Source organism: Neomonachus schauinslandi, chromosome 13, assembly GCF_002201575.2.
Source record: "Neomonachus schauinslandi chromosome 13, ASM220157v2, whole genome shotgun sequence".
NCBI classification, from domain to species: Eukaryota; Metazoa; Chordata; class Mammalia; order Carnivora; family Phocidae; genus Neomonachus; species Neomonachus schauinslandi.
In genome coordinates, this window is record NC_058415.1 from 26,508,404 (window position 1) to 26,529,624 (window position 21,221).

The following is a 21,221-nucleotide window of genomic DNA, read 5'->3' on the forward strand; positions in this document are numbered from 1 at the left end:
TTAATTTTGCAAGAGAGCAAAGGGTCTCAAACATCTTTTAGAGAGGAAAAAGAATCCATTGGCAGATTATACTCACAGATTTTTTTCAAATTTTTCATTATTGCAAATGATATTGCCATCACATCTCAGTACACTTGCCTCATATTTTAGTAAAGGAATTTTTCTAATGCACAGTTTGGGTTGTTGAAAGAATGAAGACTCAGGAAGAGATTTTACAGCAAAGCGAAAAAGAAAGATTACACCCTTGGAGGAGATGCCTTTGATCATAGGTGGTGGTGGCCGTGGGGGTGAACAACTGTGGCATTTCACAGATCTTCTCCTTGGAGCTACTCTGAACTGAATTTTTATTTAAAAAAACAGGTATCTGACTCTTGTTTTTGGCTCAGGTCATGATCTTGGATTCATGAGATATAGCCCCAAATTGGGCTCCACACTGAGCATAGAGCCTGCTTAGGATTCTCTCTCTCCCTCTCTCTCTGTCCCCCCACCCCTACTCGCGCATACTCTAAATAAATAAATAAATAAATAAATGAAATAAAAGATAATACTGAATTGAGGGATTCTCAGTCCCTCAGAGGAAAATGACACTGATAAGTATAATTTTTAATCTCCCCAAATATTTTCCTGAAAGTAAGGAAAGCAGCTTAAGATAACAAAGTGAAAATACCCTATCCAAAGTATGGGTGGGTGGGCACAATTTACTGGCAAATAAAGAACAATGTGGTGTCTGCATCTGTATGGTACAAAGAGGAAAAGTAAGGCTTCCCAGGGCTCTGAGAACAGAAAACCCCCCAAATCACCAGCAGATACTCATTGCAAAATGAAATGGACTACTCTGAAAAAGGCCTCAGGAACTGGGTAGTGTTCTTCAGGATTCAATTTGTGGATGAGCGCAAGGGCAATGCTATGTAATGTCACCGTTGCTGGAGTAGGCTGGACCCTTTAATTCTTGAAATTGACAAGATGAAGCTCCTTTCAAAGATAAACACCAGCACTGAAAAGAATCAGCTGAGAACAGAATCCAAGTGCATCAGGAAAGGGTAGCAGGGGCATGTGATAAGCTGAATAATGACCCCCAAAGATATTCAGGTTCTAATGCCTGGAAAGGAACCTGTGAATGTTGCCTTATATGCCAAAAGGAACTTTGCAGTTGTGGGAGATTATCCTGTATTATCCAGTGGTCCCTAAAGCAATCACAGGTGTCCTTACGTAAGTTAGTAGAGGTTTCTCTTCTATAGCCTCCAGAGGGCATGTCGCCCTGCTGACACTTTGATTTTTAGCCTTACAAGACTAATTTTGGTCATCTGGTTTCCAAACTGTAAGAGAATAAGTTTCTGGGGGTTTTAGCCACTAAATTTATGTTAATTTACTATAGCAGTAACAGGAAACCAATATAGGGCAAATATAAGAAGGTCCAAGTAAAACTTAGGGAGAGAAAGAGAGAAGGCAGAAGTTTGAGGTCATATTTGTGATCACTTCATGACAACATCAGAAATTTTTCCAATGGTCAGATACCAGGCCATTTTGTCTCCCTGGTATGTTGGATGATTAGAAAATTCTGAGTAATCTTGCTGAAGGCCCTCTTAGCCAAGGTGAAGAGCAAGTCACCCTTTATGCTTCCATCCTGGAGATTGGCATGATAGAACAATGCTCTCCAAGGAAACTCTCCTAACAAATTCTATTTTGACCTTTTGTAGCCTCAATTGGTTTTGACACTTACTTAGAAATTCTTGCGTATTTTATGCTTCATAACTGAGCATAGAAGAGTCATGAAGACTTTGAGAATGGTTCTCAATCTTGGCTGGACGTTGGAGTCATTAGAGAAGACTTTAAATATCCCTGTGTCCTAGCTAAACCCTGACCATTTAAGTCAGAGTCTCTGGAGGTGAGATCCAAACATCAGTAGTTTTTTCAAGCTCTCTAGGTGATTCCAATGTGCAATCAAGGCTGAGAACCCCTGCTTCTGTAGAAACAAAGGCTTTGAAAGAGGAAACAGAATTACTTGAATTGCTTCACATGATTCAACATAATTTCCAGCAGCTTCCTATTGATCAAGGAATCAAGGATTTATTTGGTTCATCTGGTGCATGCCTTCTAAAACCTGGCAATCCAGTTCCATTCCATGTTGCAGTTGGTACAAAATGGTGGGCTGCAGTCAGTGGTGTTTCTGGGAATTTCCCAGAGTACGTATTTTGCTTTCTTTGGATTGTTTCTGTTTCCTTCTGGCTGCTGAATTTTGTTGCTGAATTTTCAAGACGTGCTCCCTGCTGCTTGGTTCCGAGAAGCTTTTATACCCTATCTGAAAAGGTGCTTTGGTTTCTCATCAGCTGCCTGCTGTGGCCATCAGTGAGTGCACCCACGATCTCAGATGGGTGACTCCTGCTCCCCTTTGCTTGGCTGACTCTTCAGAATCCCACCATTAGCCGTGGCTTCTCATTTTCCCTTTCCTATACAAACACCTCTAGGGACCAAGATCTAGGCTTCTACTGAGCGCCAGCCATTGCTGAAAAATTCTTTACAGTCTCTGCTTTCCATGTATGATCTTTTGTAATCTTCTCAATTATGCTATGAAGGGAATACTATTATCCCTATGTTAGGGGAACTTTCTCTTCAATAAATTTAAAGTTGGCAAAACAAAATATTGTATATCTTTTCGCTCCTACAAGACTATGAACCTATTAAAAACAGATTGTTCTTTCTTTTCTAAGTAGCTAATGTAGGGTTTTGAACATATTGGGCACTTGTTAAGTGCTTGAGGCACAGATTCTGTCCTCTAGTGCAGTGCCAAGGTGTGGTTGAAAGAGCAGTAACAAGGCATTACCTGGGAACTTGTTGGAAATGCAGTCATGGCCCTCCCCCTAGACCTACTGAATCAGGATCTTGGGGAGAAGGACAGGACTCCTCATGCTGACAAGCTTCCTCTCCCTTCCCCTCACCCCAGGGGACTCTCAGTTTTGAAAAGCTCTACTTCAGTGACTTTCAATCTGGTAGACTAATGTGAAAATCACTTAAAAACAAATATTCAGAATGGAAACCTGCTAAAAGCCATATTAATGTCTTCCTGTTAGAATAAAAGAGATGCTAGTTCACCTCACAACTTTGATTTTCTCCTTCTCTTGCTTCATGTCTCTTCATCCCTTCCGAAGCTTCTTTTCATGCCTGTGCTGTTCAGAAATCCAGGTAGGAGCCAACTGATGTTCTGCTAGTTTGCGTGCAACACTAAGAGAGTTATCCCACAGACGGGGATGTGACACTGTCTTTCCCACCTAATGAGTTGGAAGGGAAAGGAATATTCGTTTGTAGAGGTTGTCAGTAGGAAGCAGAGTATGCTTTCATTAGCATGAAACTTCACAAAGATAGGCATCAGCCTTACCTGGAAGTCTTGTTAAAACAGATTGCTGGGCTCCACTCCCAGAGTTTTCAAATAGGTAGGTCTAGGGTGGTGTCTGAGAATTTGTGTTTCTAACAAGTTCCCGGGTGAGGCTCAGGCCTCTGCTCTGGGAAGCACACTTAGAGAACTACTGATGATACACCTAGATAGCAGAGGCAGGAGTGGGTTGGAGGGGTTGGAGAGCGCCTCCTAGAGGAGAAATGCATGAACTTATGGATACTTAGGGCAATGGCTTTTCTTCTGGGTTTGGGTGTTACTTGGCAACACAGATTTTTTTCCCCCCCTCTCAGGATAGCTGCCTCACTCTCTGCCTCCCATAAGCTTATTTCTGGTTCCTGCTTTAATAAGTAATCAGGCTTCAGTTGACTTTGGCTCGCTCCAAGGAGAACTGAGCTTCTAAAAGGACCGGTCTCACTTCCAGATGGTAGGAATTTGAGAAAAGTCAGAGTGCAGAGAGAAGCTCCTACTTCACAAGTAGAGCTTAGCATGTAGAGTCAGAGGGAAGTTCAGTGACAGAGGTGGAGTATGTAGGGGGCAGAGAACAAATACAAAACTTTAAGAACCCAATCGAAGTGTGTGTTTGTGTGTGTGTGTGTGTCTATATGTCTACATACAGAATTATCTAGTAGTGAAGATTCTTAAGTAGCCCTAATGCTTTTGGTAAAATAGAATATTTAAGATTGCCATATCTCAGAAATATTAAAGTAAAAATGTTGATTGAACTTCTCTAGGCCGAGGGAGAGAACTCCTTCATATCTTGCCTATGACTTGTTTTCTCCTTTCAGTGACCCAAGTCCTTGCGAGGGAAACAGAATTGGTTGTAGCAGTTCCTGAAGCCACTACTATTAAATAATCTAGAAACAGATAGATATGGAAGTCCATAATACAGCGATTTGTATATTTCTCATTCCCTCCCCTCAGTTGCCAAGAAACTCTGCTACAGACCACCAGACAGCTGTCTCCAGGTCTCCTTACTCCCGCTCTTGGGTGCCTTTTGTGCTTCCTGCAGGAGCAGCAGATGGGGCTTAAGGACCAAATACCACTCTGATGGTTAATTTTATGTGTCAACTTGGCCACAGAGTGCCCAGACGTTTGGTTAAACATTATGCTGGTGTGTTTGTGAGGGTATTTCTGGATAAGATTAACCTTTGAATCCGTAAACTGAATAAAGGAGATTCCCTTCCCAAATGTGGGTGGGTGTCATCCAATCACTTGAAGGAATAGAACAAAAAGGCTGACCTTCCTGCACACAAGGGGAAACTCTTCCTGCCCAAATGCCTTCTAGCTGGAATATCCGTTTGTTTCACTGCCTTCAGGCACTAACTAAAATATTGGCTCTTCCTGCATCTCAAAGCTGATGTTACAACACCATTGGCTCTCCTGGATCTCCAGCTTGCCGATTGCAGATGTTGGAACTGTTAGCCACAATAATTGCACCAGCTATTTTCTTATAATTAATATAGATATGAGCGCATGCACACACACACACACACACACACACACACACACCTTACATCCTCTTGGTTCTGCTTTCTAGAGAATGCTGACTAATACAACCACGGATGGTCCCAACCACAACACAGCCTGGCCATAAGCAACTTTTCTCCGAGCACCTAGTGAGGAGGCCAGCAAGAAGAAGGTGTTTTGAACTCAGTGATTCCTGTGAATGAACTGGTCCTGAAACAAAACCTGAGCCTTCTGTATATTCATGCTTATCCAGGCTAATCTGTACTTTAGGTTAGACCCAGGCTAGATTAGCTAAATTTACGGTAGAATTCTTGGTTTGGTTCCCCCAACTTGTAACTGACAATTTTCTCTAGAGCAGTGGGTCTCAAGCTTGGCTGCACACAGAATCACCTGGAGGGTTTCTAGAAGTCTCATTACCTTAAAGATACTGCAGACCACGTAAGACAGTCTCTGATGGGGAGGCTTGGATATTCATATTTAAAGCCCTCTGGGTGATTCCAATGTGCAGCCAAGGTTGAACCTCTGAGTCCAGAACATCCCAAATTTTGCTGGAAACCAAATGTTACCTAAATTACAGTTATGAGTCCCAGTGTTCCTTTGGTTGTAGTATATATACACACTGGACAAATTGGGTTCAGAAAAACAATACATGTTTAATAACTGATTCTTCTTCATGACAGAATGTTATGTCATTTTGTAGACTAAAGTTTATAAATACCTGATGATGCCTCATTAACCTGAATCAAAAAGATGGGTAGTATTATGACCACTTCTAAGATGGTCACACCGAAACTCGGATATATTGTAACTTGAAGTTTATAGAGCTAGTAAATGGTGAAGCCAGAATTAGAACTCAGGTGTTGGTGGATCCAAATTCAGTCATGTCTACCCACTGACCCACCTATCAATATAGAATAATAGTATGTTCTTCTGTGGGGCGCCTGGGTGGCTCAGTCGTTGAGCATCTGCCTTCGGCTCGGGTCGTGGTCCCGGGGTCCTGGGATCGAGCCCCACATCGGGCTCCCTGCTCGGCGGGAAGCCTGCTTCTCCCTCTCCCACTCCCCCTGCTTGTGTTCCCTCTCTCGCTGTGTCTCTCTCTGTCAAATAAATAAAATATTTAAAAAAAAATAGTATGTTCCTCTGTGACCTGAGAAATCATTGTTTTCACTTTGCAGTGAACTCTGGATGCCTACTGGAAGTCACGTAATGGATAATATAATTTATGACAATTCTCAGAATTAATGGGTTATTGGCAAGTTAGTAACCTAAACCTCAATTTATTTTTATTTTTTTTTTTTTTGTTAAAGATTTTATTTATTTATTCATGAGAGACAGAGACAGAGAGAGAGAGAGAGGCAGAGGGAGAAGCAGGCTCCCAAGGAGCAGGGAGCCTGATGTGGGACTCGATCCCAGGACCCTGGGATCATGACCTGAGCTGAAGGCAGACGCTTAACCATCTGAGCCACCCAGGCGCCCCTAAACCTCAATTTAAAGTAACTTAAATGAAATTTCTTAAAATAGACATGTTCAAAATACTCATTGATATACTACATTTGTAAAACATTCAATTGTTGCTGACTTTTTCTTAAGAATTTTTCATGTAGATGTCACATATATATATATTTAAGATTTTATTCATTTGACAGAGAGTGAGCGTGCCAATGTACAAGTAGGGGGAGCAGGAGGGAGAGGGAGAAGCAGACTCTCCACTTAGCAGGGAGTGTGACTTGGGGTTGGATCCCAGGACCCTCGGAGCCTGACCTGAGCTGAAGGCAGATGCTTAAGTGACTGAGCCATCTAGGTGCCCTATCATATTTTATATTTAAATAGAAATAGCCTTCCCTACCTTGATAATCTGTATTTTCATTCTGCTTCATTCTTGATTATCAGCAAATATGAAATCAGTCCCCATGTATTTGCCATCTTTGTTATCATTAGCCCTGTCTGCTTTTTCCCTCTTATTCTGAGCCTTTCCCGGGAGTGGGGGAGAGTATCTCACTTAATACTGTGGCTGCAGGGGTATAAAAAAAAGTTCTCATTTTATATTTGACAAACCTAAAAAGCAGATAGTTTTACAGAGGATGAACTTGAGGTTCAGCCAGGAAAAGTAACTTCACTACTCAGATATTTAGCTAGCAAGTGGCAGAGCAAGAACTCAAGTCCAGGTTCATGTAGTCAATCCTAAGGACCATGCCATCACTACCTCTTACCCTTTGAGATGACCCCCAAACCTACTTTTCCAACTGTCCTAATTTTTCTCTGGAGATCCTACTGTCTTAAGGACTTGCCCTAACCCAGCCTGAGTGCTTCGACCCCCACAGATTAGACGGGCTATACTAGTATATAATCCTTTGACTTAATTTCTCTGTCAATGTTTTATTTTGTTTTGTTCCCCCCTATTGCCAGGTATGGTCCTAATCTTGGATGAGATACCATGTGGTGGGCCACATTAGCTTGGTTCCCAGTGGTTGGTAGCTCTTAGCCTAAGACCAAGGCTGATACATACTACAGCATTTTATCAGGTACTACTTGAAGGGTTTCATGGGACCCTTCTGGAGTTAGTTGTTGTGATTATCACAGTAGGTAGTTAAGCTCTAGTGAGTGACCAGTGTTACATACTTGACCAGAAATTAGGTACCTGTTTTTACCTGCTGCATGGTCTTGCTCTGTGGTCTCAGTGGAATCCTAATGGGCCTGACTGGCAGAGAAACCAAGAAATCAGATAGTTCTTTCACTGCTGTTCAAGGTCAGACGTGCCTGTCTCTGGATCCTAGATCCAGTTCTGCCTGCATTGATGGCTAGCCATATGGGCAAGTTCTGGCATGGGAGAGAGCAGAGGCACCAGCTAGGTACATCTCTACTTCATTTTTTTCCCTGTATAAAGACTCTGGGCTTTGACATCTCCTGGTGTTGTATAGATGAACACCTCCCCCTGACCCCACCTCTCTAATCCTTGGCATTCTCTGGGGGTATTAGGCCATTTCACCTTCCAGGAAACCATCCACTCCAGGGAGCTCAGATAACTGCTGTCTCAAGAAGGACTCCAGTGTAAGAAGATACCGTGGATGATTACGCTGTACTGGGAAGCCTACTATACGTAGTCTTGTGTTCTGGAGGTTCACACGGGGCCACAAAGAAGTGCTCAGCTGTACAAGTCGCCTTTTCTTTACCATCTAACCAGTTGAAAATCAACTTATAACTAGTTACCGGGAATTTGTGAAATACGATTGCTAACAGCAATGACTCTGGGCCTTGTGGCTGGCCACAAATTATCCTGCCTTGTAGAACTTCTGCTTCAGGGAGCACAACTATTCCAGAAATTTGGGTTCTGACCAAGAATGTTTCTTGCCTCTGAGCTGGAATCTTAAGTCCTCTGAGAGTTTACTTAAATTATATCAGATTTTTTTTTACCATAAATTTTATTCATTTTAAAGGTATACTTCAATGATTGTTAATAAACTTTGAGTTGTGAAACCATCACCAGAATCAAACATTTTCACCACCCCCAAAAGAACTCTCATGACCATTTGCAGTCAGTTTTCGTTCCCATCCTGTTACCCCCAATTTTTTTTAAAAGCAGCTTTATTGAGATATAACCTACAAACCGTATAATTCACCCATTTAAAGTATACAAGTCCCTGGCTTTTAGTATATTCAGAGTTGTACAATCAACACTATGATCAATTTTAAAACATTTTAATTACCTCAGAGAAACCCTATACCCCTTAGCAATCACCGGCAACCCTCGTCTTGCCTAGCCCCAGGCAACCACTAATCTACTTTCTATCTCTGTAGATTTGCTTACTCTGAATCTTCTGCGTTAATGGAATCCCATGTGATCTTTTGTGATTGGCTTATTTCGCTTAGCCTAATCTTTTCAAGGTCCATCCATCTTGTAGTGCATGTTAGGACCTCATTTGGTGTTATAATATTCCACTGTGTGAGTATAATACATTTTATTTATTCTTCAGTTGGTGGGCATATGGGTGGTTTCTACTCTTTGGCTAATATGAATAATGCTGCTATGAACGTTCATGTCCATGTTTTTGTGTAGATGTAAGTTTTCATTTCTTTGGATAGAGGCCATTCTATGGAGTAGAATAGGAGTAGAATAGTCTATTTTTAGCCTTCTGAGGAATTTCTAGACTGTTTCCAAAACTGCTGTACCATTTTTACATTCCTTTCAGCAATATATGAGGGTTCCAGTTTCTCCATATCCTTGCCAACATTTGTTATTATCAGTCTCTTTTATTGGCATGAAGTGGTATCTCATTAGTATCTCATTTGATTTACATTTTTCTGATGGCTAAAGATGTTGAATATCTTTTGGTGTGCCTATTGGCCATTTCTGTATCTTACTTGGATCTTTTGTCAATTTTTAAATTGTTTTTTTATTGAGTTGTAATAGTCCTTTATATATTCTATGTACAAATACTGTGTCAGATAAATGACTTACAAAAATCTTCTTCTGTTCTTTGGGTTGTCTTTCTACTTTCTTCAAAGCTTCTACCATTACTGTGGCACTTTACTTCATTGTGGCGCCTGATGTAGTTGTTAGCTTGTAACTCTCTTCCTTGAAATTAGAAGCCAGTTGGTGGTCATATCTTTTAGTATACCAGAAACCTAGATTGTTCTCTGCACATACACAAAGTATCTTTGGGAATTGAGGTCTGAATTATAGGTTCTATCATGTGAAGAATTTCAAATAATATCACTAAAACCAGAGATTTTGTTTTCCAAGTAAAGGCACCCCAGTCACTTTATATCTAGATAAAATAAATGGGTGAATACAACTGATTCTACCCATTGACGACTGTTCTCTTTAACAAGGAAAAATAGCATTGCTACAACAGACAAAAGTTCGTAAATGAGTCCTATTCTAAAAATTCATTTGTATGGTAGCCCTTTTAATGCCAAACATATCCTAGCACCAACATGGTAGCAATGGTTCAGTTTACAATTCTGGGATCAAAAGCAATTCAAATTTTTGAAGAAGCTTAATGCTAAGAGTACACGAGTACATTGTAGGCCAACAAAGTCCTTCAGGATCTGGACTGGCCTGGGAATTGAAGCACCGTTCATCATGTTATTTCTATGGGAAAGTATGTCGCATCATTGGGCAGCAGCATAAACACGTCTTCTGTCTGTGTCAACCCATTATAGACTCAGAGACCCCTGATCAGCAAGCCTGAAGTTAAAAAAGGATTTGGAATATAAAGAGCATATCTCACAAACCCCAGTAGAGATTAGTTTTTCCTAAGGATGGAATATGTGAACTGGAGTTCAGGATTCCATCCAAATACCAGTCTCAAGAAACCGTGAATATTTGAATAGTATCAACTATAAAAATGATGATCTCTTGGGGTGCCTGGGTGGCTCAGTCAGTTGAGCATCTGCCTTCGACTCAGGTCATGATCCCAGGGTCCTGGGATGGAGCCCCACATTGGGCTTCCTGCTCAGTGGGGAATCTGTTTCTCCCTGTCCCTCTGCCTGCCACTGCCCCCCTGCTTGTGTGCACTCGTTCTCTCTCTGTCAAATAAAATCTTTAAAAAAATGATGGGGATCTTAAAAATTGTACATTTACATGGGCACATGCTTATAAGGAGAAAAATGTAGGATATGATATGTTAATACCCTGTCATGCACAGGTCCCCAACAAAGAAATCAACCACAAATTCTGGCAGAGCACAAAAAAAATAAATAGAAGCAAAAAAAACAAAATGCTAATAATAATTGTGTCGGGGTAGAATTCATTTTTCCTGCTTTTCTTTCTTCTGAATAACCTCTGATTAGATTTATTTTTATAATAAAACACCAGCATAATTTATCTTCCTAAGTTGTAATTTCTGTGAGAACAAGGATCTTGTTGGTCTCATATACTGAGATGTCATCACTGCATAGAAGAGTACTTGGCACAAAAAGGTGCTCAATAAACACTTGTTGAGTTATAGAAGTGATAAATAAAATTTCAGAACTGAAAAGTAAGAGTTGGGAATGCAGGGCTTGATAACAAAGTAATTTTTTATATTTTTCTCATGTGGAATAAAGAGAGGCCATCACCATGTGAAGATTCAAGGAATCCTACAGTTTTCACAGGTCTATGTTGTGTGGAAAGATTCCACAAAATGAATGTACTCTGCAATTAGCAGAATGAAAAGGGTGTACAGAAATGAAAGTTCTATACAAAAACCTACAAAATAGGCATTTTGTGTCTTGCCCCACCTACTTTAATTTCCAGAAAAGATGAGCAAATAATAAAAGAAGAATAGTGTTCCAAATACCTTGCAGATCTCTCTTAAATAGTCTGTTTCACTGAACTATGTGTGTCTGGGAGGGTGGATCTCATAGCTTAGAGTCTCCTAGAACCTGGAAGTTATACTAAGATTCCTTAGTATAACTCTAGATTTTTTTTAATACTCATATGCTGCCATTATATTATGTGAATTCTACATTTCATATGTTGGTATATCTACAGAAATCCTACTTCTTGAATGTTCCTAAAGAGAAAAAGGCTAGAGCTATCCTGGAAAATTTACTAATCATAGTTTGTAATGGGTAAACTTTTTCTTCCCCCTATACACTTGCCAGTATATTTTATCTGGATTATTTTAAAATTATTTTGGTAATCATTTGGTAAGAAAGATTGTTACAGTAGATTTCATTTTGAATTCTTAATCACTGCATTCAGTTTTGAATAAATCCTATTCTTAGTTTTAACTTCACATTATATATTTTCACTTAATACAACAAATGTTATTTTCCTTTATCCTCAAGCATATTTTAAGAATAACTGGCACAGAAAGATGGAAATATACCATTCTATAAATAACAAAATTCTCTTTGTGATTTTCTGCATTTGAGGTTCCCAAACTTTTTTAACTTCGGCAGAGTTCTCCAAGGACTTCAAATACTTAGGGACTGTGTAGATTAAAACAGCATTTCATATTTTTGGAAAGGTAAACCTGATCATTTATAGCTTTTTAAAAGTCATGTCTGAAGGATAAAGGGAAACTTACAAGATCATGTCTCATGCAAGCATCTATATTTTGGTTCAAGTTAGCTTAGAGTAAAGGCAGCTTTATATTTTATTTCGGCATAAGAAGCTTACTATAAATCTTTGAGCACCTGAAAGCTGTTCTTTAAGCAACTGAAATGATTTTTTTTTTCAGCTACACTGAGTACTTGTAAAGTACAAAAGCTGAAGCATGAGTGCCTTAATAGTTTTATAAACTCAAGTCACTGAAATGGATTTTTGAAGAGATGGGAGTATAAAATAAAGGTCTTTTCCTCAAAGATGTTTAAAAATGGGATAAGCAGCCATGAATCTGAGTGTGACAAAGTGAAGTACCAGAATTTAACTTTCAGTATGAAATAGTCTTCTAGAAAAATCTAGTCAAGTGGTACCAAATAACCAAAATACCACAAAAGTGGGAAAAATTTATATTATGTAACTTTACAATTCATTAGAACGGATTCTCACAACCTTGTAAATGATATAAAGTCATTGTCTCATTTATAAGACTGGAATTTAGCATGTTTGGGAGACTTGCTTGACATCCCTTAGCCATACTTCCTGTTAAATATGGAGGACTGGACAAAGGTATTAACTTCCATAAAATGAAAGTGAAAAGGCACACACTCACAAGATCAAAAGGGATAGATGAAGAAAGAGCCATATCTTTGAAGATATGAAGCACATGGATGGGGGGACTGATTTGGCTGACCCAAGAAAGTTGGATCATGATGAGCTAGGGGCAAGGAAAGCCAAGAAGCCACCCATTTTGTACCACAGAAACACACAGAAGACCCAGATGCCTCCAGAGGTAGAGGCTAGGGTGAAGCTAAAGACAGGGCATCGTGTTTCAGAAGCACCAGGACCTGACATCTCCTCAATTCCATATGGTTCTGACTACCTCTCTTCAATCCCTGTGGAGGATTAGAGAGGGTAAGGGAGAGAACTTTCGGCAAGTAGGGGCTATCCTGGAAAAGATGGGGGGGGTGGGTAACTTATGAAAAAGATTAAATGAAAATATCATAATGGATGTTGAGATTCTCTCTCCTTTACCTCTTTCTTCCTCCACTCCAAATGGCTGTTCAGTCAGCAGATCTTTGGGGGCGCCTGGGTGGCTCAGTCGTTAAGTGTCTGCCTTTGGCTCAGGTTATGATCCCAGGGTCCTGGGATCGAGCCCCGCATTGGCCTTCCTGCTCCGCGGGAAGCCTGCTTCTCCCTCTCCCATTCCCCCTGCTTGTGTTCCCTCTCTCGCTGTCTCTCTCTCTCTCTCTTTTTATTTATTTTATTTTATTTATTTGACATAAATAAATAAAATCTTAAAAAAAAAATGAAGAAAAGCTGCTAGGTTGCACAGCTCTGGGGAAGCCTTTCATATGCCATTTATGTGAATGTTACCCCTGGAGATGTACATGAAGGCTCTGGATCAGAAGCACCTTTGCAGAGAAATAGGACCAGCCCAAGAAACAAGACCCAAAAGATAATGATGTCAGAGATTCACTAACAGAATGGCCCAGCCAGGTCTCCTAATAGTGAAGGCAAGCCTTTTCAAGCCCCTACTGGGAGGACAGAGCCTTTGATCTGCTCTTGGAGATCCCATACTTCAATATGAACCTCTAGCCAAGAATCACCAGATTACAGAAGTCTCTAATACGGAAGGCAGAGACTGAAATAATTAGGAAAAAAACTTAGAAAAAATAACACATGCAGGGAGAAGAGAATTACCATCAATGTTATCAGAGATATGAGAAAATAATGCATATATGGAAAACAGTGTTCTATTATGGTCAGAAACATTCAGGGAGCAAAAAGACCTCTTGGAAATTAAGAAATGTGCTAGCAAAAGGGCACCTGAGTGGCTAGGTCAGTTAAGCACCTGCCTCTTGGTTTGGCTCAGGTCAGGATCTCAGGGTTGTGATGGAGCCCCCTCTTGGGCTCCTCACTCAGTGGGGAGTCTACTGGAGATTCCCTCTCCCCCACCCTCCCAAATAAATCTTTAGAAGAATGATAGCAAAAATGAAAACTTGATAGAAAATTTGAGAGATAAATTGAATATTCAGCTAATTTAGTAGATAAAGTAAAAACAAATTTTAAGTAGAATTTTTCCGTACCCCGCTAATAGAATTAAAAAAAAAATTGATCAGTTCAAGAAATCTGACACCTGAAGAATATTTCTAGAAGTTGAGGTCAGAGGGAAAAGGGCAGGATATAATAAAACACAATTTAAGGAAACTCCCTAGAACTGAGAGATGTGTATTTTTACATTCAAAAGTCCCACTTAATGCCTGGAAAAATAAATGAAAATGAAATAGACTTATGCCTTAGTACATCATCATGAACTTTCAGTGCTTTAGGATCCTATCTGATTATTAACCAATAAAGTTAAATACATAATACATTATGTATTTAAACACTCTGGAATAACCTGGATCAAGAAGGAATTTAAAAGAGATAGAATTGAGAAATCAGTGGAAATAGGAATACGTAATAAAACCTATAGGAGGAAATTGTATTATCTCAAATGTCCTCATTATTAAACAATGGAAACTGAAGGAATCAAATACTCACAAAATTAGTAAAGGACTACCAAAAGAGCCTGAGAAGGCATTAATAAGAATGAAATAAGAAATTAATTAGAAAGCGTACAAAAAGGAAAAAAATTAAAAACTGGTTTTTGGAAAAAAAAAAACAAATGTCTAACTCATATCATTTTTTCCAAGCATAATGAGGAAAAAAAAATCAACAAGATCAGAAATCACAAAGGAGAAGTAACCACAGATATGGGTGAGAGTTAAAAGACTCCTGAGTGGAAAAATACTTGTGTGTCTGAGTGTTCTACAATAATTTTTATTAAAGTGAAAGATATACACAGTCCATCTTGAAGTTAAAAAAAATAGAATACAAAACAATATGTACAGTGAGAACTCACTTTTAATAGACAAAATAAAATAAAAGCATATGTATGCATGGACAAAATGAATAAACAGTATGAACAAAGGCCATCTCTCAGCCTGGGATTGTGGGTGATTTTTATGTTTTGGCTTACATGCGTCAGGAATTTTCTGTTAGTTTTGTAAGAAATAGACCTAGTGGTTATTGTACAAAAATTTCAATAAACATTTTTAAAAATTTAGGTCACTGAACAGTAACTGTTTAGTGTAACATTTAAGGGAAGACAATTTTAAATTTCCCAATTTTACTTTGCCTTCCACATCAACATGTTTTATTTTGTAGCAACTTACTTGTTGTGGTGTTTCATGTTATTTAAAAGGCTGGGTGTTAGAAGGTGGGGGAGGGAGAGTAAAGTATTCCCCAAACTGAGGAGGCGCTTTTGAGATTGGAAAAGGAAGCAGGTGACTCCATTCAGTTTACAGGAGATCTATTCAGGGTAACTTACTAACAGGGGGTTTAGGGCTGGGGATGATCCATGGCAACGGCATAATTATTCTCCAAGAAGTCCAGACCTTAGTCCACAGATTTTATAAAGGGAGGGGACAGACGGAAGGGCATTAGAGTGAGATCAAAGTGTTCAGAAGTACCTGACAGCTCACCTTTAATCATGTGGCACCACCTGTGCATCAGGAAGGGGAAAGACTATGTTCTCTCTAACAGAGTCCTAGGAAGCCAAAGTAAGCCTCCCCACATTCCTCACTTTGGTGGGCATTTCTAAGGAATGTATATTAATCTCCAAGGGGCCTGCGATGTAACCACAAGAGAAGTGAACATGAATATGAACAAGTTGGAGGGCCAAAGATGGAGTCAGTATTGTCAGCCCTCCCACACTGGGACTATGGTAAAATAGTAGAGTAAAGATCATTTTCTTCTTTGATGAGCTAAAGAAAGCCATTAGGGACAAACATTTGGCTCTTAATTTCTTTATTAAAAGAAAGTTTTATTATGAAAAACTAACCATACAAAAATAGGATAATACAATGAACTCCTATATCCATCACCATCTTCCACAATTATCAATGCATATTATTCTCTCTATCCATCTACCTCCAACCCATCGATGATTTTGAAACAAATACTAGGCACCATATCTTTTTGCTTATAAATATTTCAGTATGGATCTCCTAAAAAATAAAGATTGTTGTTTTTTAAAAAAGATTACTACAATGTCATTATACTACTTTAAAATATTAATTTCTGGATATCAAATATCCAGTCAGTGTTCAAGTTTGCTCAATAGTTTCAGATTCTTTTCAGTGTATTTTATTAGTATCTAAAGTTTATCTAATTCATAAGGTTTTTTTTTAGTATTTCTCGATTCTTTGAATTTCTCTTCCAATTCATTAATTTCATATTTTGACTGCAATTCATTGATGTCTGCTGTGCTCACGTCCCTTTGTTTTGTTTTGTTTTTTTAAAGATTTTATTTATTTGACAGAGAGAGACACGGCGAGAGAGGGAACGCAAGCAGGGGGAGTGGGAGAGGGAGAAGCAGGCTTCCCACAGAGCAGGGAGCCCGACGCGGGGCTCAATCCCAGGACCCTGGGATCATGATCAGAGCCGAAGGCAGATGCTTAACGACTGAGCCACCCAGGCGCCCCTCTCACGTCCCTTTTGATAGGAGTTTAAGAGTTTCAATATCTATGGATTAGACAACTCAAAGGGAATGTAAGAAATCTACATATGTAGTTAATTTTTTTGGTTAATATTTTTTTTTAAAAAAATTCACTTGATAAAGTGTGAAGGAATTGTTTGAAAATCACTCATAAAAAGGAATTGTGAAAAGATTTTTTACAAAGAAAACAATGCTATAATTTACGTTATATATGTGTTATTAAAGGGATAATTGAGAGTTGACATCTCTCTTAGATTCACTGAACCACTCTCCTGGTTTTTTGCTAGCTTTGGTCTTTATTCTCAGAGCCCTTCACTAGGTCTCCTTCCTCTACCTGATCTCTAAATGTTTGGCTTCCTCAGGACTCAATTTTGAGCCTGCTTCCCTCCTGACGCCATCTTCTCATGGGATCTCCAAAATACCCCTAGTACTAAATGACATCTTTGTTGATAAATTTGATTAAAAATACTTTCATGTAGCAAGTATAAAAAACAACCAAAAACAAAGTAAAAAGACAAATGATGCACTGGCTAAAAAATTGCAACTTAAATCATAAAGAGTTAATATAGAGACCTTCTTAAAAGTAGAAAATAACCAGTAATCCTACAGAAAAATAGGTTAGAGATAAGAGTAGACAGATCACAGAAAAAGATGTAAAATTCACTTAAAAAGATAAAAAAATATTCTACCTCACTCATGATAAGAGAACGCAGATTAAAACTATACTGAGATACCATTTTTATTACTTCGCAGTTTGGCAAAATTCTAAAAGTTTGACCAAATACTATATTGATGAGGCAATGGGAAAGTGAGTACTCTTTCATGTTGCTGGTGGACATTAAAAAAGGAAAAAACTAAAAAAAAAGGAACACACTCAGTAGAGGGGAATTTGGCAATGTTAGAATTACATTTGTATGTATCCTTAGACCCCAAATTCTGTTTGTAGGAATTTAGCCCAAAGATACACTGGCAAAACTGTGAAAAGGCATAGACATAGAGCCATTCGTGGTAGCACTATTTATAATGGTAAAACCTTGGAAACAACCTAAATGTCCATCAATAGAGAACTGGTCGAATAAATTATGGTACATTCACTCGGTGAAGTACGAGGACTATCTTTTTGGGCTATCAATCTAGGACACAGCCATATCAGGAAAAAAGTGATATACGATATATACACGTGTGTTATCACTTTAACATGAAATTATGAAAAATGGATGTTTATTTGAAAATGTTCTGTATTTAATTTTCTGTTACTTTTTAAAAAGATTTTATTTATTTATTTATTTATTTATTTGAGGGAGAATAAGAGAGAGCACACAGACAAAGGGAGAGGGAGAAGCAGACTCCCCACTGATCAAGGAGCCCGAAGTGGGGCTCGGTCCCAGGACCCTGAGATCATGACCTGAGCTGAAACCAAGAGTCAGATGGTTAGCCGACTGAGCCACTCAGGTGCCCTTAATTTTCTGCTACTTAAATGCTGTTATTTAAACAAAACTATAGAACTTGTTAACAGTGGTAATTAGTAGTGATTGATAGGAACAACTAATTAAAAATGAATGAGAAAAATATATTTATAATATTCACACATTATAAACATTATACAGAGGATAATTATACATTATCCCTTAATACAGAAGTTTATTTTAACTTTTTTTAAAATAAATTTTTATTGGATTACTATGTACTTTTTTTCCTCTCTTTTTATTGAGGTATAGTTGACACACAATGTTACATTAATTTCAGGTGTATAGCAGAGTGATTCGGCAAGTCTGTATATTATGCTCTGCTCACCACAAGTGTAGCTACCCTCTGGCACCCCTACGAGGCTATTACAGTACCATTGATTGTATTCCCTATGCTATACCTTCTATTGCCATGACTTATTCATTCCATAACTGGAAGCCTGTATCTCCCACTGCCCTTCTCCCATTTTGCCCATCCCCCCACCCTCTCCCCTCTGGTAATTGTCAGTTTGTTCTGTATTTATGGGTCTGTTTCTGCTTTTTGTTGGTTTATTGGTTTGTTTTGTTTTTTAGATTCCACATGTAAGTGAAATCACATGGTATTTGTCTGACTTATTTCCCTTAGCATAACACTCTCTAGATCCATCCATGTTGTCGCAAATGATAAGGTCTCATTCTTTTTTAATGGCTGAGTAATAATATTCCATTGTGTATATGCATATATTTGTGTGTGTATCACATCTTCTTTATCCATTCATTTGTAGATGGGTACTTGAGTTGCTTTCATATCTTGGCTATTCTGTGTATTCTTAAGATGCATAAATGTAAGACTTTTGAAAAAGGATAATTAAATACAATAGAACTGACTAAACTGATATTGCCTATACTTAGTAAAAAATGCCATTTTTTTCTCTGTCATGTGGTACAGTAGGACGCTTTTACTCTATTTGCTTTTTTGAAAGCATTTCTCTGAACTGCCTGCAGGTTTTCAATTTCTTTTACGTAGTGGTGAAATTGAATACAGTCAGACGTAAAGTTCACTTTGGTAGCTCTGCGTTTATCAAACCCATGTTACACTGGTTCCTGGTATTAGTACAAAATGATGACATCAAGCCAAATTTCCTCTCAACATTAGTGTTTAGGCATGGAATACTTAGGATTTTATGAGTCAAGATTTAGTCTCACAGGAATTCTTTTCCAGCTGCCAAAATGCCCATCTCCTCTATATCTATAGGCATGTTTAAGTAGACCAAAAATTTGTCAATCAGTTCCTTTGCATTTATTTATTCATCATGTAGCCTATCTGATATCTAAAATGCCCATCATTTTTTAACACTATGAAGCATATGGGATGTCATCATAAATTTAAACCTCTCTTTCAGGGAAAATGGTTTTTAAAGTGGAGAGGTAATTAGAATTTGTAAAAATAAATTGAATTTCAGATAAATTAAAATTTTAGTAAAGAAATTAAGCAAATCCTGTTTCACTTGGCTGCCTTGTTCTGGTGTTTTTTTTTGTATTGCTTTGTTTTGTTTTTCTCACTGTATCAGTTTTTGTCACGATCAACACACAATACTGAACAACTCAGTTGCAGTCAGTTCATCCTTTTCTAGATTTCTTATGGCTTCTGCAAAGCTCATCAAATGGTTTTGGAGAAACAATATAGATTTGTTTTATTGTAATTCTTCCCTACATTTTTATCCTCAGTGCGTTTAGTGAGAACCTACCGTATGCCAACCACCACCCTAAGTGACGTAGATACAGATTTGATCAAAATTGGCAAAGCTCCTACCCTTATAAAACCTATTATTCTGTAAGAGACATAAAGATATATTTTTTACTTTTTAAAAAGCAACTATAGGGGCACCTGGGTGGCTTGGTAGGTTAAATGTCTGCCTTTGGCTCAGGTCATGATCCCAGGGCCCTGGGATCAAGCCCCCTCCCCCTCAGGCTCCCTGCTCGGCAGGGAGTCTGCTTGTCCTCTCCCTCTGCACCGCCCCCCCCAGCTCATGCTCTTTTTCTTGGGCACTCTTTCTCTTTCTCTCAAATAACTAAATAAATAAGCAACTGTATTGAGGTTTGATTTGCAGGTGATAAAATGCACACATCATAAGTGTATATTTCAATTAATTTTTACAAATGTATGCACCCATATAATTGCTATCATAATCAAGATACAGAACATTTCTATCATCTCAGATCATTTAGCCCTATTCTAGTTAGTCCTTCCTTGGCAGGCAGGCAGTCACTGCTCTGTTTTGTCACTATGATTACATTTTTCTTTTTTAGAGTTTCATATAAATGGAATCATATTCTTTTGCATATACTCTTAATTTCCTTTGCTCAACATAATGTTTTTTGAGATTCATGTTTTTGCGGGTCAAGTAGTTCATCCTTGTTTGTTGGTAATTATTACATTGTATGGATATGCCACAAATTGTTTATCCATTCACCAGGTGATGAATATTTGGGTTGTTTCCAGTTTGGGATTATTAAGATTTTTTAAAAAATTTATTTATTTGAGACAGAGACAGAACATAAGCATGAGGGGGGGGGGTAGGGAGAAGCAGACTCCCCACTGAGCACAGAGTGGGGCTTGGGGCTTGATCCAAGACCCTGAGATCATGACCTGAGCTGAAGGCAGATGGTTAAGTGACGGAGCCACCCAGGCGCCCCTCCAATTTTGGATTATTAAAAATGGAGCTATGAAAAGTAAGTACAAGAGAACACATTTTAATATTCCTAAGAAAATACCTGGGAGTGGAATTGCTAGATCAAGTGATAAGTGTTTGATTAATTTTCTGTTCAAGTGATTGTACTGTTCTGCATTCTCATCAGTAACATATGAGAGGTCCAGTTGCTCCAAGTCCTTGTCAACATTTGGTGTCGTCTTTTAAATTTTGGCCATTTTAACGGGAATATAGTGGTAAAGGTGGTTTCTTACTCCTGTCAGTCTACTTACACAATCCCACTTTAAAATTGATCATTTTATTAATAAATTTTTAAGAAAAACTTAAAACATTTACAAGTCTGAAAGAAAATGGCTTGCTTGACTCTGCAGATATTTTGTTTCTATTTTCCCTCAAGAAACCTCCAGGCTCTCTAGGAAACATAAATCCTGTGTCAGGCAGCACTAGCTCGACGAAGCTCACAGCCAGGCTCTTCTTGCATGGCCACAACTGCTAAGGTCTACAAGTACTTTTCCTGCTTTTTTTTTTCCGACTTAGCGTCACCTTTCTAAGAATTTCCCAGAGAGCCGCGCGGGGCGGGGCGGGCTCTGCGACACCCCTGGCTCCACCCCTCACGGGGACCCCCTCACGG